At 45.6% G+C, this 12,301-nt stretch overlaps 1 protein-coding gene across 2 annotated transcripts in view; it reads right to left on the bottom strand.

Moving 5' to 3' along the window:
- SYNDIG1 (synapse differentiation inducing 1) overlaps positions 1-12,301 on the bottom strand; it is a 109,315-nt gene that overhangs the window by 54,314 nt on the left and 42,700 nt on the right. The gene's annotated exons all lie outside the window — the stretch shown is intronic.

The raw sequence follows: 12,301 nt of genomic DNA, 5'->3' as shown, positions 1-12,301 counted from the left end.
AGAAGGTAAGTGATAAGAAGACCTACGTGTTAGTGCTGTACATGGACCGAGCTCCCCAGCTGAGGAAATCTTACACGCACATGTTAGTATGTTCTACACACGTTAGAATTATTCTGACACTCACACTGGCCTTCAGCAGGGTCCCAGGAAGTGGACTGAAAATTTCCCTGTCTCAGTGGTGCTTGGCTTAAAGAAACACCTGTGTATCTGGGATACGATTAAGAATTCTTCTAAACGATTCCCCTCTAGTTCCTTTCTAGAGTTTCACATGTTAAGAAGAAGACACCAAAGTTTATGATTTTGGGGAGACAGCTTTTCCTCTTTGCAAGTTAATAACTATTATGTAGCAACATTCCATCTTGAGGCTTTCGCTGTTGGCTTCCTAGGAGATTTAAGGATTGTCTTACATTATAACTGCTTTGTTTGGAGGTAGCTTCAGGAATCTGAGGCGGCACTAGTGGTAAAGAACGTGCCTGCCAACGCGGGAAATGTAAGAGACTTGGGTTCAATCCCTGGGTTGGGAAGATCCCCTGGAGAAGGGAATGGCAACCCACTCCAGTGTTCTTGCCCAGAGAATCCCATGGACAGAGGAGCCTGAGGGGCTGCAGCCCATAGGGTCACAAGGAGTTGGATACAACTGAAGCGCCTGAGCATGCACACGCACAGGAATCTGAAATTTCACAACAAGCAGAGGAGAGAAAGAAGACACCCTTGTGATTAAAGGGAAAATAGCAGTTTAATCACGTCGACAGATGACCGGTCAAGGGCAGGGTATGCACTGCGAGGTGTGGGTGTCACCAGCTTGACACCGTGACACATGTAACAGAGGCCAGAACACAGTGCCAGCTCTGCTCCTGGGCCTCTAAGCCCTCAGCCCTGGGGTCCAGTAACAACCAAGAGCTAAAACCAGGAATTCTAAGCACCTGTGAAGCACATCCTGCGTGTGAGCGTCACCTCCACACCTGGTCACCTTCCCAGCTCCTCCAGGTGTTTCTGGTCCAAACATCCAGCCTCTCTGATCTTCATCCTTCCGCAGAGAAGCTGATGGGCCACTTGTGCAGGGCTGGGTGTACCACCAAGCCCAGAAAAACCTTCCTGAAGCTCAGATTGGCTTCTCAGATTCAGCTCCTTCTGCCAGGATCTGCAGTGAGTATCTTACAAATGACATGTGGTTGCATTTGTTTAAATTCCTCTCCTTGGATGGAGTCCCTTGTTCCAGCATAGCCAGTGTGACCCTCCCTTTTCTGGTGCGTTCCGGTTTCTCCTACAGCTCCTGGTGTATCCTTCTCTGCCAATGGGACAGCTATTCAACATCACCGCCTCCTCAGCCCTGCCCTGCCCAGAGCCTGAGACAAAAGGACCACAGTTTCCTGCCTGTTCTTGCCCTGGTATACAGCCAGTGAATGTCTGTCAAAAGTAACAGTCTCAAGGGTTACAGGATTGGACTAATGCGACTTAGGGATCTCCTTGCCTTGCACCAATCCAGAAGTCGGTTGAAATCGTGGCACTTGGAGGCAGGCACAGCTTACATCGCCACCACCCAGAGTCGACTGAGAACCTGCAGCATCAGCACCTTTTGGGCTTCAGTCAGGAAGGTGGAGTCTTGACCACCTGGAGCTACTGACTCAAATCCGAACAAACACCACCACAAGGACTATTCTGCAGCTTTTAGGGAATGCTCTCTAGTGAATTGCTGGGAGGAATATCAACAACCTCAGATATGTGGATAATACCATTCTAATGGCAGAAAGCAAAAAGAACTGAAGAACCTCTTGATGAGGGGGAAGGAAGAGACTGACCTAAAACTAAATATTAAAAAAACCCTTAGGTCATGGCATCTGGTCCCATCACATCGTGGCAAATAGGAGGGGAAAAGGTGGAAGCAGTGACAGGTTTCCTCTGCTTGGCCTCTAAAATCACTGTGGATGGTGACTGCAGCCGTGAAATTAGAAGACAATTGCTTCCTGGCAGGAAAGTGATGACAAACCCAGACAGTGTGTTAAGCAAAGAAAAAAAAGGTGCTCCAGCCAGGAAGAGAAACAGGTGGGATTTGAACCAGGTATGTCTGACTCCAAGGTGTACCATCTCCTCGCTCAGCTGGAGTGACACCCACATGTCACCCAGAAAGTTGGGGAAGCTTGTCAGACTGTGGACCTCACCACCAGCCCTCATAGCTGAGGGGTGTGTGCTGTTTCAGGAAGATCCCAGTTCCGTTGTTCTTTCGTTTTAGTTAGTAACTTCATTCATTAAGAAAAATAACATTTTTGGGATATAATCTAGAGACACAGGTTCGATCCCTGGGTCTGGAAGATCCCTGGGTCAGGAAGACCCCCCTGGATAAGGAAATGGCAACCTGCCCCAGTATTCTTGCTGGGAAAATCCCATGGACAGAGGAGACCATGGGGTTGCAGAGAGTTGGACACGACCCAGTGCACACGCACCAACATCATAATGTTCACCTGACTTTTACTTTTTTATTTTTAAAACGAATTTTAAAATATTAATTTATTTATTTGGCTGCACGAGGTCTTAGTTGCAGCCCGAGGGATCTTGGCTGTGTCTGGTGGGCCCTTCGTTGCAGTGCCCGGGCTCTCTAGTTTTGGCGCACAGGCTCCGGAGTGTGGGCTCAGTAGCCGCGGCACATGGGCTTAGTTGCTCTGCAGCTTGCGGAATCTCAATTCCCCGACCAGAGATCGAACCCACACCCCCTGCATCGCAAGGTGGATTCCTAACCACCACGGAAGGCCCTGCCTGACTTTTAAAGTGTGCAGTTCCCAGGGCTGTAGCATACTCACAGCGGTGTGCAGTCTTCCTCTCATCCAATTCCAGAATATTTCCATCACTTGTCACACAACAAGCACTGCCCTCTCACCTGGGCCCTGGCAGCTGCCAGTCTGCCCGCCGCGTGTATGGATTTGATTACTCTGGATGTTCCACATGAAAAGAGTCATGTGTGTGGTCTCCACGCCGGGCTTCTCTTGCTGAGTGTCGTGTGTTCAGGGTGTACGGTGAGTCTGTGTCAGCATTTTGTTCCTCCTGGCTGAGGGGTCATCCATTGCGTGGCTGCACAGCATTTTGTTGGGGGGGGTTTCTCTTGAGATCCTATGTAATACTGGATTAATTACGACTGCACCTCTCCTGTTGAGTTGTTAATACAATAGAGCTTTCTTTTTCTGGCAAATGCGCAGTCAGAATGGAGTTGACTGCGTTAGTTGCTCAGTCGTGTCTGACTCTTCGGGACCCCATGGACTGTAGCCCGCCAGGTTCCTCTGTCCACGGGGTTTTCCAGGCAGGAATACTGGAGTGGGCTGCCATTTCCTCTTCCAGCGGACCTTCCCGACCCAGGGATCGAACATGGGTTACATGTACTGCAGGCAGATTCTTGACCGCTTGAACCACAAGGGAAACCAAGTCAGAATGGAAATGTCTTCAAAACAGAACAAGGCAAAATGAACTCTCAGTCTGTGCCTCTGGAGTGCAGGAAAGGCATTTCACGGAGTGTGGAGAGCAGAGGTAGGGTCGCCCCCATCTCAGCCGGACCAAAGAAAGCCCGCGGGCAGACAGGCCATGTGACCTGCTGACGGAGGGCACGCCGCGGGCTGCACCTGCCTCCTCATTGGACAGAAAGCTCCGGCCCCAACGCAGCAGGGGCCTCAGAACAAGGCAGTCTGGACTGCAGCCCCAGCCTCCATCTCCCTCACCAGAAACAGGGTCTGAGCGATTCTGAGCTCTGTCTGGCCCCACCACTCACGCACACCACCAGGACCCTTTATAATGAATATGGCAGAATTATACATGGACCTCTCCGTGGAGAAACTGGGATTACATATTCCAGGTTGTGTTTCTCTCAATCTTGTTTCCAATATTTCATAAATGTTTTGCTCTGAGGAAGTAACTCAGAAAAAAAAAATGTAAAGAAAGTTTTGGGAGCCAGAGTTGTTAAGTGTAGTAATTTCCAGAGGTATGAGCAATGAAGTAAATGCAAATGAAGAACTAAACCATCTTCTTATGAGTTGTCTTTTTCTCTGAGCCTGTACACAACTCTAGATCTTGAAAAAAAATCTATCTCCCCACCTCCTCTCACTCACTCCCCCACCCCCATCATCTGCACTGCTAATGTGTGTCTATTGGGGGAGGAAGGAATTTCGTAGAGGAGTACTTGATGTCTGTGCCTCTGTGGCTGATTAAGACCTTATCTGTGCCAGATTTTGTGCAGCAAGAGTCCTATTTAACACGTAAAACTACCTTTAGAGCAGCATCTTTGAATCAAAGGAGAGCAGAGCAAACTAACCAGGCAGTCAATGGGGAAAACAAAACTAATTGGCAGATTCGGTTAGCATGATGCTGGGCCCTGTGACAGGCCTGGATTGCTCCTCACACAATCTGCCCTCACACGGCTCAATCAGCAAAGTGTTAGGAGGGCACCAGGTGCGGGGTCTTCCCTAAACCCCAACACTGTCAGACGCCTCTTGCATCAACAGTAATACTTCCCTCCTGCTAAGCAAATAATAGATGTATTCTCACCAATGCCCAAGTGTCGAGAGAAGAGATCTGCTTGCAAATCCTCATTAAAACAATTAAAATCTGCCTTTAGCATAAACATACAGAAAAGCCTGCGATTTGGCAGTGGAGAAGGTTAATGAAGCATTAGAACCAGATCGGTTATTGTTATTTAACGTTTAAATGGCACATTACAATCGTAAAATGCTGCATCACCCAACTCACGACTTCGGGTGGCTGGGGACTTCCTGCTCACACAGCTGATTCAGACTCCTGTGGGGAGCCAGGCCCTGTCACACCACCTCTGGGAAGAGCACAGGAATCTGAGCCTGATTCGTGACTCTGGAGAGGAAATGCTGTGATATCGGAAGTGTGTAAACCTGTGTATCAAGGACTCTGCTGTCTGTGAAAGTTGTGCTAACTTCCTTTAGCTCTGTGGGACTCTATCTCAGTCTTAAGGAAGATGTTGTGGGAAGAGTCTTCCTTTCCAATAATACCTCCATGTCTACCTTCACCACCTCTAGCTTTTAATCACCACCATCTCCACCATCACCCTCACCACTATCATTACCAGCTCCACCATCACCACTATCATTACCAGCTCCACCATCACCACCACCACCATCTCCACCATCATTACCATCATCACCATCACCATCTCCACCACCATCACCATCACCACCATCTCCACCACCACCATCTCCATCATTACCATCACCACCATCTCCATCTCCACCATCATTACCATCACCACCATCTCCACCATCATTACCATCTCCACCATCATCACCACCACCACCATCTCCACCACATCACCACCATCTCCACCACCATCACCATCACCACCATCTCCACCATCATCACCACAATCACCACCACCACCATCTCCACCATCATCACCACAATCACCACCACCACCATCTCCACCATCATTACCATCATCAGCATCACCACCATCTCCACCATCTTCACCATCATCACCATCACCACCATCTCCACCATCATCATCACCACAATCACCACCACCATCTCCACCACCATCACCATCATCAGCATCACCACCATCTCCACCATCATCACCATCACCACCATCTCCACCACCACCATCTCCACCATCCACCCACCATCTCCACCATCTCCTACCATTCATCACCATCACCACCATCTCCACCATCATTACCATCTCCACCATCATCACCACCACCACCATCTCCATCTCTACCATTATCACCATCACCACCATCTCCACCATCATTACCATCTCCACCATCATCACCACCACCACCATCTCCATCTCTACCATTATCACCATCACCACCATCTCCACCATCATTACCATCTCCACCATCATCACCACCACCATCTCCATCTCTACCATTATCACCATCACCACCATCTCCACCATCATTACCATCTCCACCATCATCACCACCACCACCATCTCCATCTCTACCATTATCACCATCACCACCATCTCCACCATCATTACCATCTCCACCATCATCACCACCACCACCATCTCCATCTCTACCATTATCACCATCACCACCATCTCCACCATCATTACCATCTCCACCATCATCACCACCACCACCATCTCCATCTCCACCATCATCACCACCACTACCATCTCCACCACCATCACCACCATCACCACCACCACCACCATCACCACCATCACATCATCACCATTTTCACCATCATCATCACATTACCACCACCACTATCACCACCAGGAATTGGCAAACTATTCCCCATCAGACAAATTCAACCCACAAGCAAGAAAGATTTTATACATCTTTAAATGACTGAAGATAAGAAGTATATTCCATGATACATGAAAACTGAGAAATTAAAAACTCCTCTGTCCATGAGATTCTCCAGGCAAGAATTCTAGAGTGGGTAGCCATTTCCTTCTCCAGGGGATCTTCCTGACCCAGGGATTGAACCCAGATATCCTGCACTGCAGGCAGATTCTTTACCACCTGAGTCATCAGGGAAGCCTGTTAGTATCCATAAATACAGTTCTATTGAACCCCATCCACATCCGTTCACTCACATATGCCTCTAACTGTTCTGCACTAAAAGAGCAGTTAAACACCTGTAATAAGAGGCCATATGATCTGCAAAGCCTAAAATAGCTTTTATCTGCTCTTCACAGGAAAAGCTGACTGATTCCTGACCATAACCCCTCCCATCTGCCACCACCACTGCCACCAACATCACCACCACCGACAGCACGAGTGACGTGGACACTGTCATCACCATCAGTAGCAGTGACACACCCCCTACCCAACTCTGTGGTTCAGAGGTATGGAGGCCACCTGTGTGTCAAAGAATTCCTCGAGAGGGCTCTGAGTGAGGACACAGATGCAAGCAAGAATCTTCCTCCTCACCAGTGAGTGATAGAGACAGCAGTCTTGCAAGTAAATATTCTTGTCCCTTAGATCTTGCAAGTGACCTGTAGCTTGGGGCGACTTCAACTCAGAGAACCTGCAGCCACAAGCCTGAACTTGGACCCCAAGCCCTCACCCTTTGTGTGCCTAGATCACTCAGTTTGGAGTGTCCAGGGCTGAGAAATCCCACTCACCTCTGCTCCGATTCTTGGCAGGAGCAAATGAAAATCCCCTCTGGAAGAATGTGCTAAAGACAGATCTTAGAAAATGTCCACCGATCATGCTGTGGACCTAGAGTCTGGGATTAAGCACTTGAGGAAACAAGCACTAGTCATCAGGGGTGGGTGGCTCAGCTGGTAAAGAATCAGCCTGCAATGCAGGAGACCTGGGTTTGACTCCTGAGTTGGGAAAATCCCCTGGAGAAGGGAATGGCTGCCCACTCCAGTATTCTTGCCTGGAGAATTCCATGGACTGTATAGTCCATGGCGTTGCAGAGTCAGACATGACTGAGTGACTTTCACTTTCACTTTCAGTAGAGGTGAGCGAACACTGCAGAACTGGGGCCACACATGTCAGACGCAGGTACAGGATAAACATGCTTACGGTGTTTAAAAATGAACTTAGAACTTTAAAAGTAAAAAAACTATATTTGTGAAATTAAAATCTCAACAGATAGACCATCCTTTCTGACTTTAAAGTTGACGACATGCTCCAAGGGTTTTTCTTACCGCAAAATAAAACCCAGGATTAGGACACACCTGGAGACATGCTGGTTGTGAAGGAAAATCACCAAAGACCACTGCCTTTCCATGAAGAACTACTGGGAGGGGCAGAGTTAGACTGATACCAACTGTAATAGTGACAGTGAGTCACACAGCTTTGGTAGAGACATAAGACTGTGAAGTTGATACCCAACCCCTAATTCTCAGCTGAGACTAGATGGAAGTGGCCTCAGTGTAAGGACTAGCATCACCAAGCACAGATTCCCAGGCCCCCAGCAGTTTCTTAACCAGTAGGATGTGGATATGCATACCCATGGACCACACTTTGAGACTCACTGTTCGATAGATTCTGACATAGTGTCAAGTAAGTGATGACCCCTGGCTCCAGGCAGAAACAGAATCAAAGCTCTGGGATGGAAAGCTCTCCTAATTTAAGCATATAAGAGAGTTGGACCATAAAGAAGGTTGAGTGTTGAAGAATTAATGCTTTTGAACTGTGGTGCTGGAGAAGACTCTTGAGAGTCCCTTGGACAGCAAGATTAAACCTGGCAATTCTCAAGGAAATCAACCCAGAATATTCATTGGAAGGACTGATGCTGAAGCTCGAATACTTTGACCACCTGATGTGAAGGGCCAACAGACTGGAAAAGGCCTGATGCTGGGAAAGGTTGAAGGCAAAAGGATAAGGGGGCAACAGAGGATGAGATGGTTGGATGGCATCACTGACTCAATGGACATGAGTTTGAGCAAACTCAGGGAGATGGTGAAGGACAGGGAAGCCTGGTGTGCGGCAGTCCATGGGGTTGCAAAGAGTCGGACACGACATAGTGACTAAACAACAACAACGAAGTATCAAACGGGGACTTCTCTGGTGGTCCAGTGGTTAAGAAACTGCCTTGCAGTGCAGGGGATGCAGGTTTGATTTCTGGTCAGGGAACTAAGATTCCACATTTCATGGGGCAACTAAGTCCTCACCTGGCAACAGAAGAGTCTTCATGATGCAACAAAGATCCCGTGTGCCACAACTAAGACCTGACACGGCCAGAAAATATAAATATTAAAAAAAATAAGACCGAGCAATAAGCGGACAATTAAGGTTCCTCCCACACAAAGACTTCATGTCCCTGTGAGGGAGAATCAATAGAAAAAAATAGCTTTGGACAATCAAGGACTTCAGATATAGGAATATAGAACAATTGTTTATAAAATATTTATGGAAATATTTATAGAAATACAGACTTAAATGATAGAAATAATTTGTGAAATATTTATGAAAGAAATAGAAATATTTAAAGATGAGCAAGTAACAAGAGACTATCAGAAATAAACAGAAAAAAATAAAAAGTTTGAATTTTAAAAAGTGAAAGTATTTCAGTTGTTAGAAAAATTCAACAGAATTAAAAATAGCAAAATAGACATAGCTGAAGAAAAAAAATAAACTAGAAGATAATTTTGAGGAAAACATCTAGACTGCACTATTAAAAGAAAAAGAGATAGAAAATATAAAAGGTTGGTTAAGAGTGTGGAGTACAGAATAAGAAGGTTCAACCCATTTCTAGTAAGAGTTCCAGAAAGAACGGAGAGATAAACACAGCAATGCCTCACGGACATGCTGTAGTCAAGCTGATGAATGTAAACTTCATAGAGACCTTATACGCAGTCAGAGGAAAAAGGCAGATAATTTACTCAGCAACGAACATCAGAATGACAATGTGTCAAGAGAAAGTAGCTGCCCACTTAATTTTTTTGTGTGTCTTTAAAAAATTTTTATTGGAGTACGGTCGCCTTACAGTGTTGCCTTCGTTTCTACTGCATGGCAAAGTGAATTGTTTATATGTGTACACATATTCCGGAGAAGGCAATGGCGCCCCACTCCAGTACTCTTGCCTGGAAAATCCCATGGATGGAGGAGCCTGGTGGGCTGCAGTCCATGGGGTTGCTAAGAGTCGGACACGGCTGAGCGACTTCACTTTCACTTTCACTTTTCACTTTCTTGCATTGGAGACGGAAGTGGCAACCCACTCCAGTGTTCTTGCCTGGAGAATCCCAGGGACGGGGGAGCCTGGTGGGCTGCCGTCTCTGGGGTCGTACAGAGTCAGACACGACTGAAGCGACTTAGCAGCAGTGGCAGCAGGACACATATTTCCTCCTTTTGGGATTTTCTTCCTATTTAGATCACCACAGAGCACCGAGTAGGGTTCCCTGTGCTGTGCAGTGGGTTACGTTACGTTATGTTATGTTAAACACTAGTTATGTTAGACACAGTATCAATCAATAGTGTATACATGTCAATCCCAGTCTCCCAATCCACCCCACCTCTCTCTCCCCCTTGGTGTCCATACATTGGTTCTCTACATCTGTGTCTCTGCTTTGTAAATAAGATTGTCTACAGCAGTATTTTTTTTCATATTCCACATATATGAATCAATGTACAGTATTTGCTTTTCTTTCTGACTTACTCCACTCTGTATGACGGTCTCTAGGTCCATCCATGTCTCTAGTTGCCAGCTCTGAACACAAGAAAGTTGTCTTTCAAGAACAAAGTGAAATAAGATTGATTAAGAAATGAAGAGACTTGACCCAAACACAGTTCTAAAGGAGGAAGAGAAACGAGGCTGGTGGGCAGCTTAGGGGGCAAGAGCTGGTGAACAGAGAAACCAACACCTTGTTCATGAATCCAAACAAATAACGAGGCTATATGACCCCCGCCCCTAAACTGTGAGGTTCATTTAAAAAAATTAAACACTGGAAAATAATAGTATGTAAATCAGGAGGTGGGTGATACTAACATCTTTTCAATGTTCTAGAAATGTGTTAAATTATTCAGTTTTAGGCTTAGGTTAAATACGCCTGGGTAAATTTCAAGGATAACTACCAAATGGATAAAAATTACTATACACATTTCAAATTAGGAGAGAGAAAAAGGGAGTAAGACAGAAAAAAACAAATAGAACAGGACAAAAATAAAAATAAAAATTGAGGTAACAAGTGAAAATAGATCAGCACTCACAATGGCCATTAATTAGGTGAAATCGCTAGTTAAAATTAGTTTTCACTCTGGGTTTAAAACAGTATCCTGACATATGTTATTTATAAGAGACATACCTAAAGCATAAGGAAGTGGAAGTGCTGAAAACAGAAGGATGGAAAATATGTATACAAGAAAAATCCTAGGCGGAAAATAAACCTGGCACAGCTTAATGAATCTAAAACAAAGTAGAAGGGGCTTCCCTGGTGGTCCAGTGGTTAAGATTTAGCCTTCCAATGCAGAGGATACAGGTTTATCCCTAGTCAGGGAGCTAAGATCTCACATACCTCAAGGCCAAAATGTAAATCAGAAGCAATATTGTAGCAAATTCAATAAAGTCTTTAAAAATGGTCCACTGCCCAAAAAAAATCTTTAAAAAGATAAACAAAACAAAGCAGACATCAAGGAGTAAAAAAGCTACCACCTAGGAACATAGATGCAACATAGTAGGGGTTCAATCCACCCGGCTCATTGCTCGACTTCCTGACACACAATCAATTCATATCACGGTCTCAAAGGAAAACTGATAGAATTACAGGAATAATGGAATATCTTCACCAGCAGAACAAGAAACTTGAAAACACTCTCTAAACCATGTTAAGAAATAAACAGACCAAGAATAAGAAAGATGTGGAATATTCAAAAAGCAACAGTAGCAATTTTAAGCAATGCGCACATAGAAAATTCTGCATCCAGCAATTATAGAATAGATTCTTCCAGGCACTGGTATGCTGTCTTTTTCTCTGTTTCTCCTAATCTTCCCTTCCTTCTCTCTCTCCATTCCCTTCCTCTCTCCCTCCCAAAAGTGGATCAAGTACTAAGCCATGACGCACCAGCATATCTCACATCATTTTGTATCTTACAGAATGTGTTTTGGAACCACAGTACAGTTGATACAGAAGTCAATATGTTTAGGAAACTTCCCAGGTGGCTTGATGGTAAAGAATCCACCTGCCAATGCAGGAGACACAGGAGATGCAGGTTTGATCTCTGGGTCGGGAAGATTCCCCTGGAGGAGGAAATGGCAACCCACTCCAGTATTCTTGCCTGGAAAATTCCATTGACAGAGGAGCCTGGTGGGCTACAGTCCATGGGGGTTGCAAAGAGTTGGACAAGCACGCACGGTGGTCCAGTGGTTAGGACTCTGTGTTTTTACTGCTCAGGGCCTGGGTCAGGGAACTAAGTGCAGCCAAAAAAAAAAAAAAAAAAAAAAAAAATCAATACATTTAGCAAAAGCCACTCTCAGTTAGAAGTGAAGGAAAAAAAACAAACACTTTCTTAATAACTATTGGACCAAAGAATAAAATTATTTAGAACTGAATCCTGTTGAAAAAACTACGTATTAAAGCAAACTACATACCAAAACCTAGGGGTGCAGGTGAAGAGGCACTTAGGCAAAGCAGCTTTACATGCACATATTAGGACAATAAAGGTTAGAACATAAATGAATCAACATCCAAATAGATAAATCAGCCAAAATAATAATGATGAAGGGAAAAGATACAGGTGACAGGTGGTAATAAAGACAAGAGCCAACATGGTGGAAGAGAAAGCAGAGCCCTGACTCTGGGAACCAGCAAAGCCAGTCTGTCCTTTGGAAAACAAGCCTCTGGTGGCCCGGGTGAGAGGCTACGCTGGAGCCGGGCTCCTGACTC

Source organism: Capra hircus, chromosome 13 (assembly GCF_001704415.2).
Source record: "Capra hircus breed San Clemente chromosome 13, ASM170441v1, whole genome shotgun sequence".
NCBI lineage: Eukaryota > Metazoa > Chordata > Mammalia > Artiodactyla > Bovidae > Capra > Capra hircus.
This window is presented reverse-complemented; position numbering and strand designations above follow the sequence as displayed.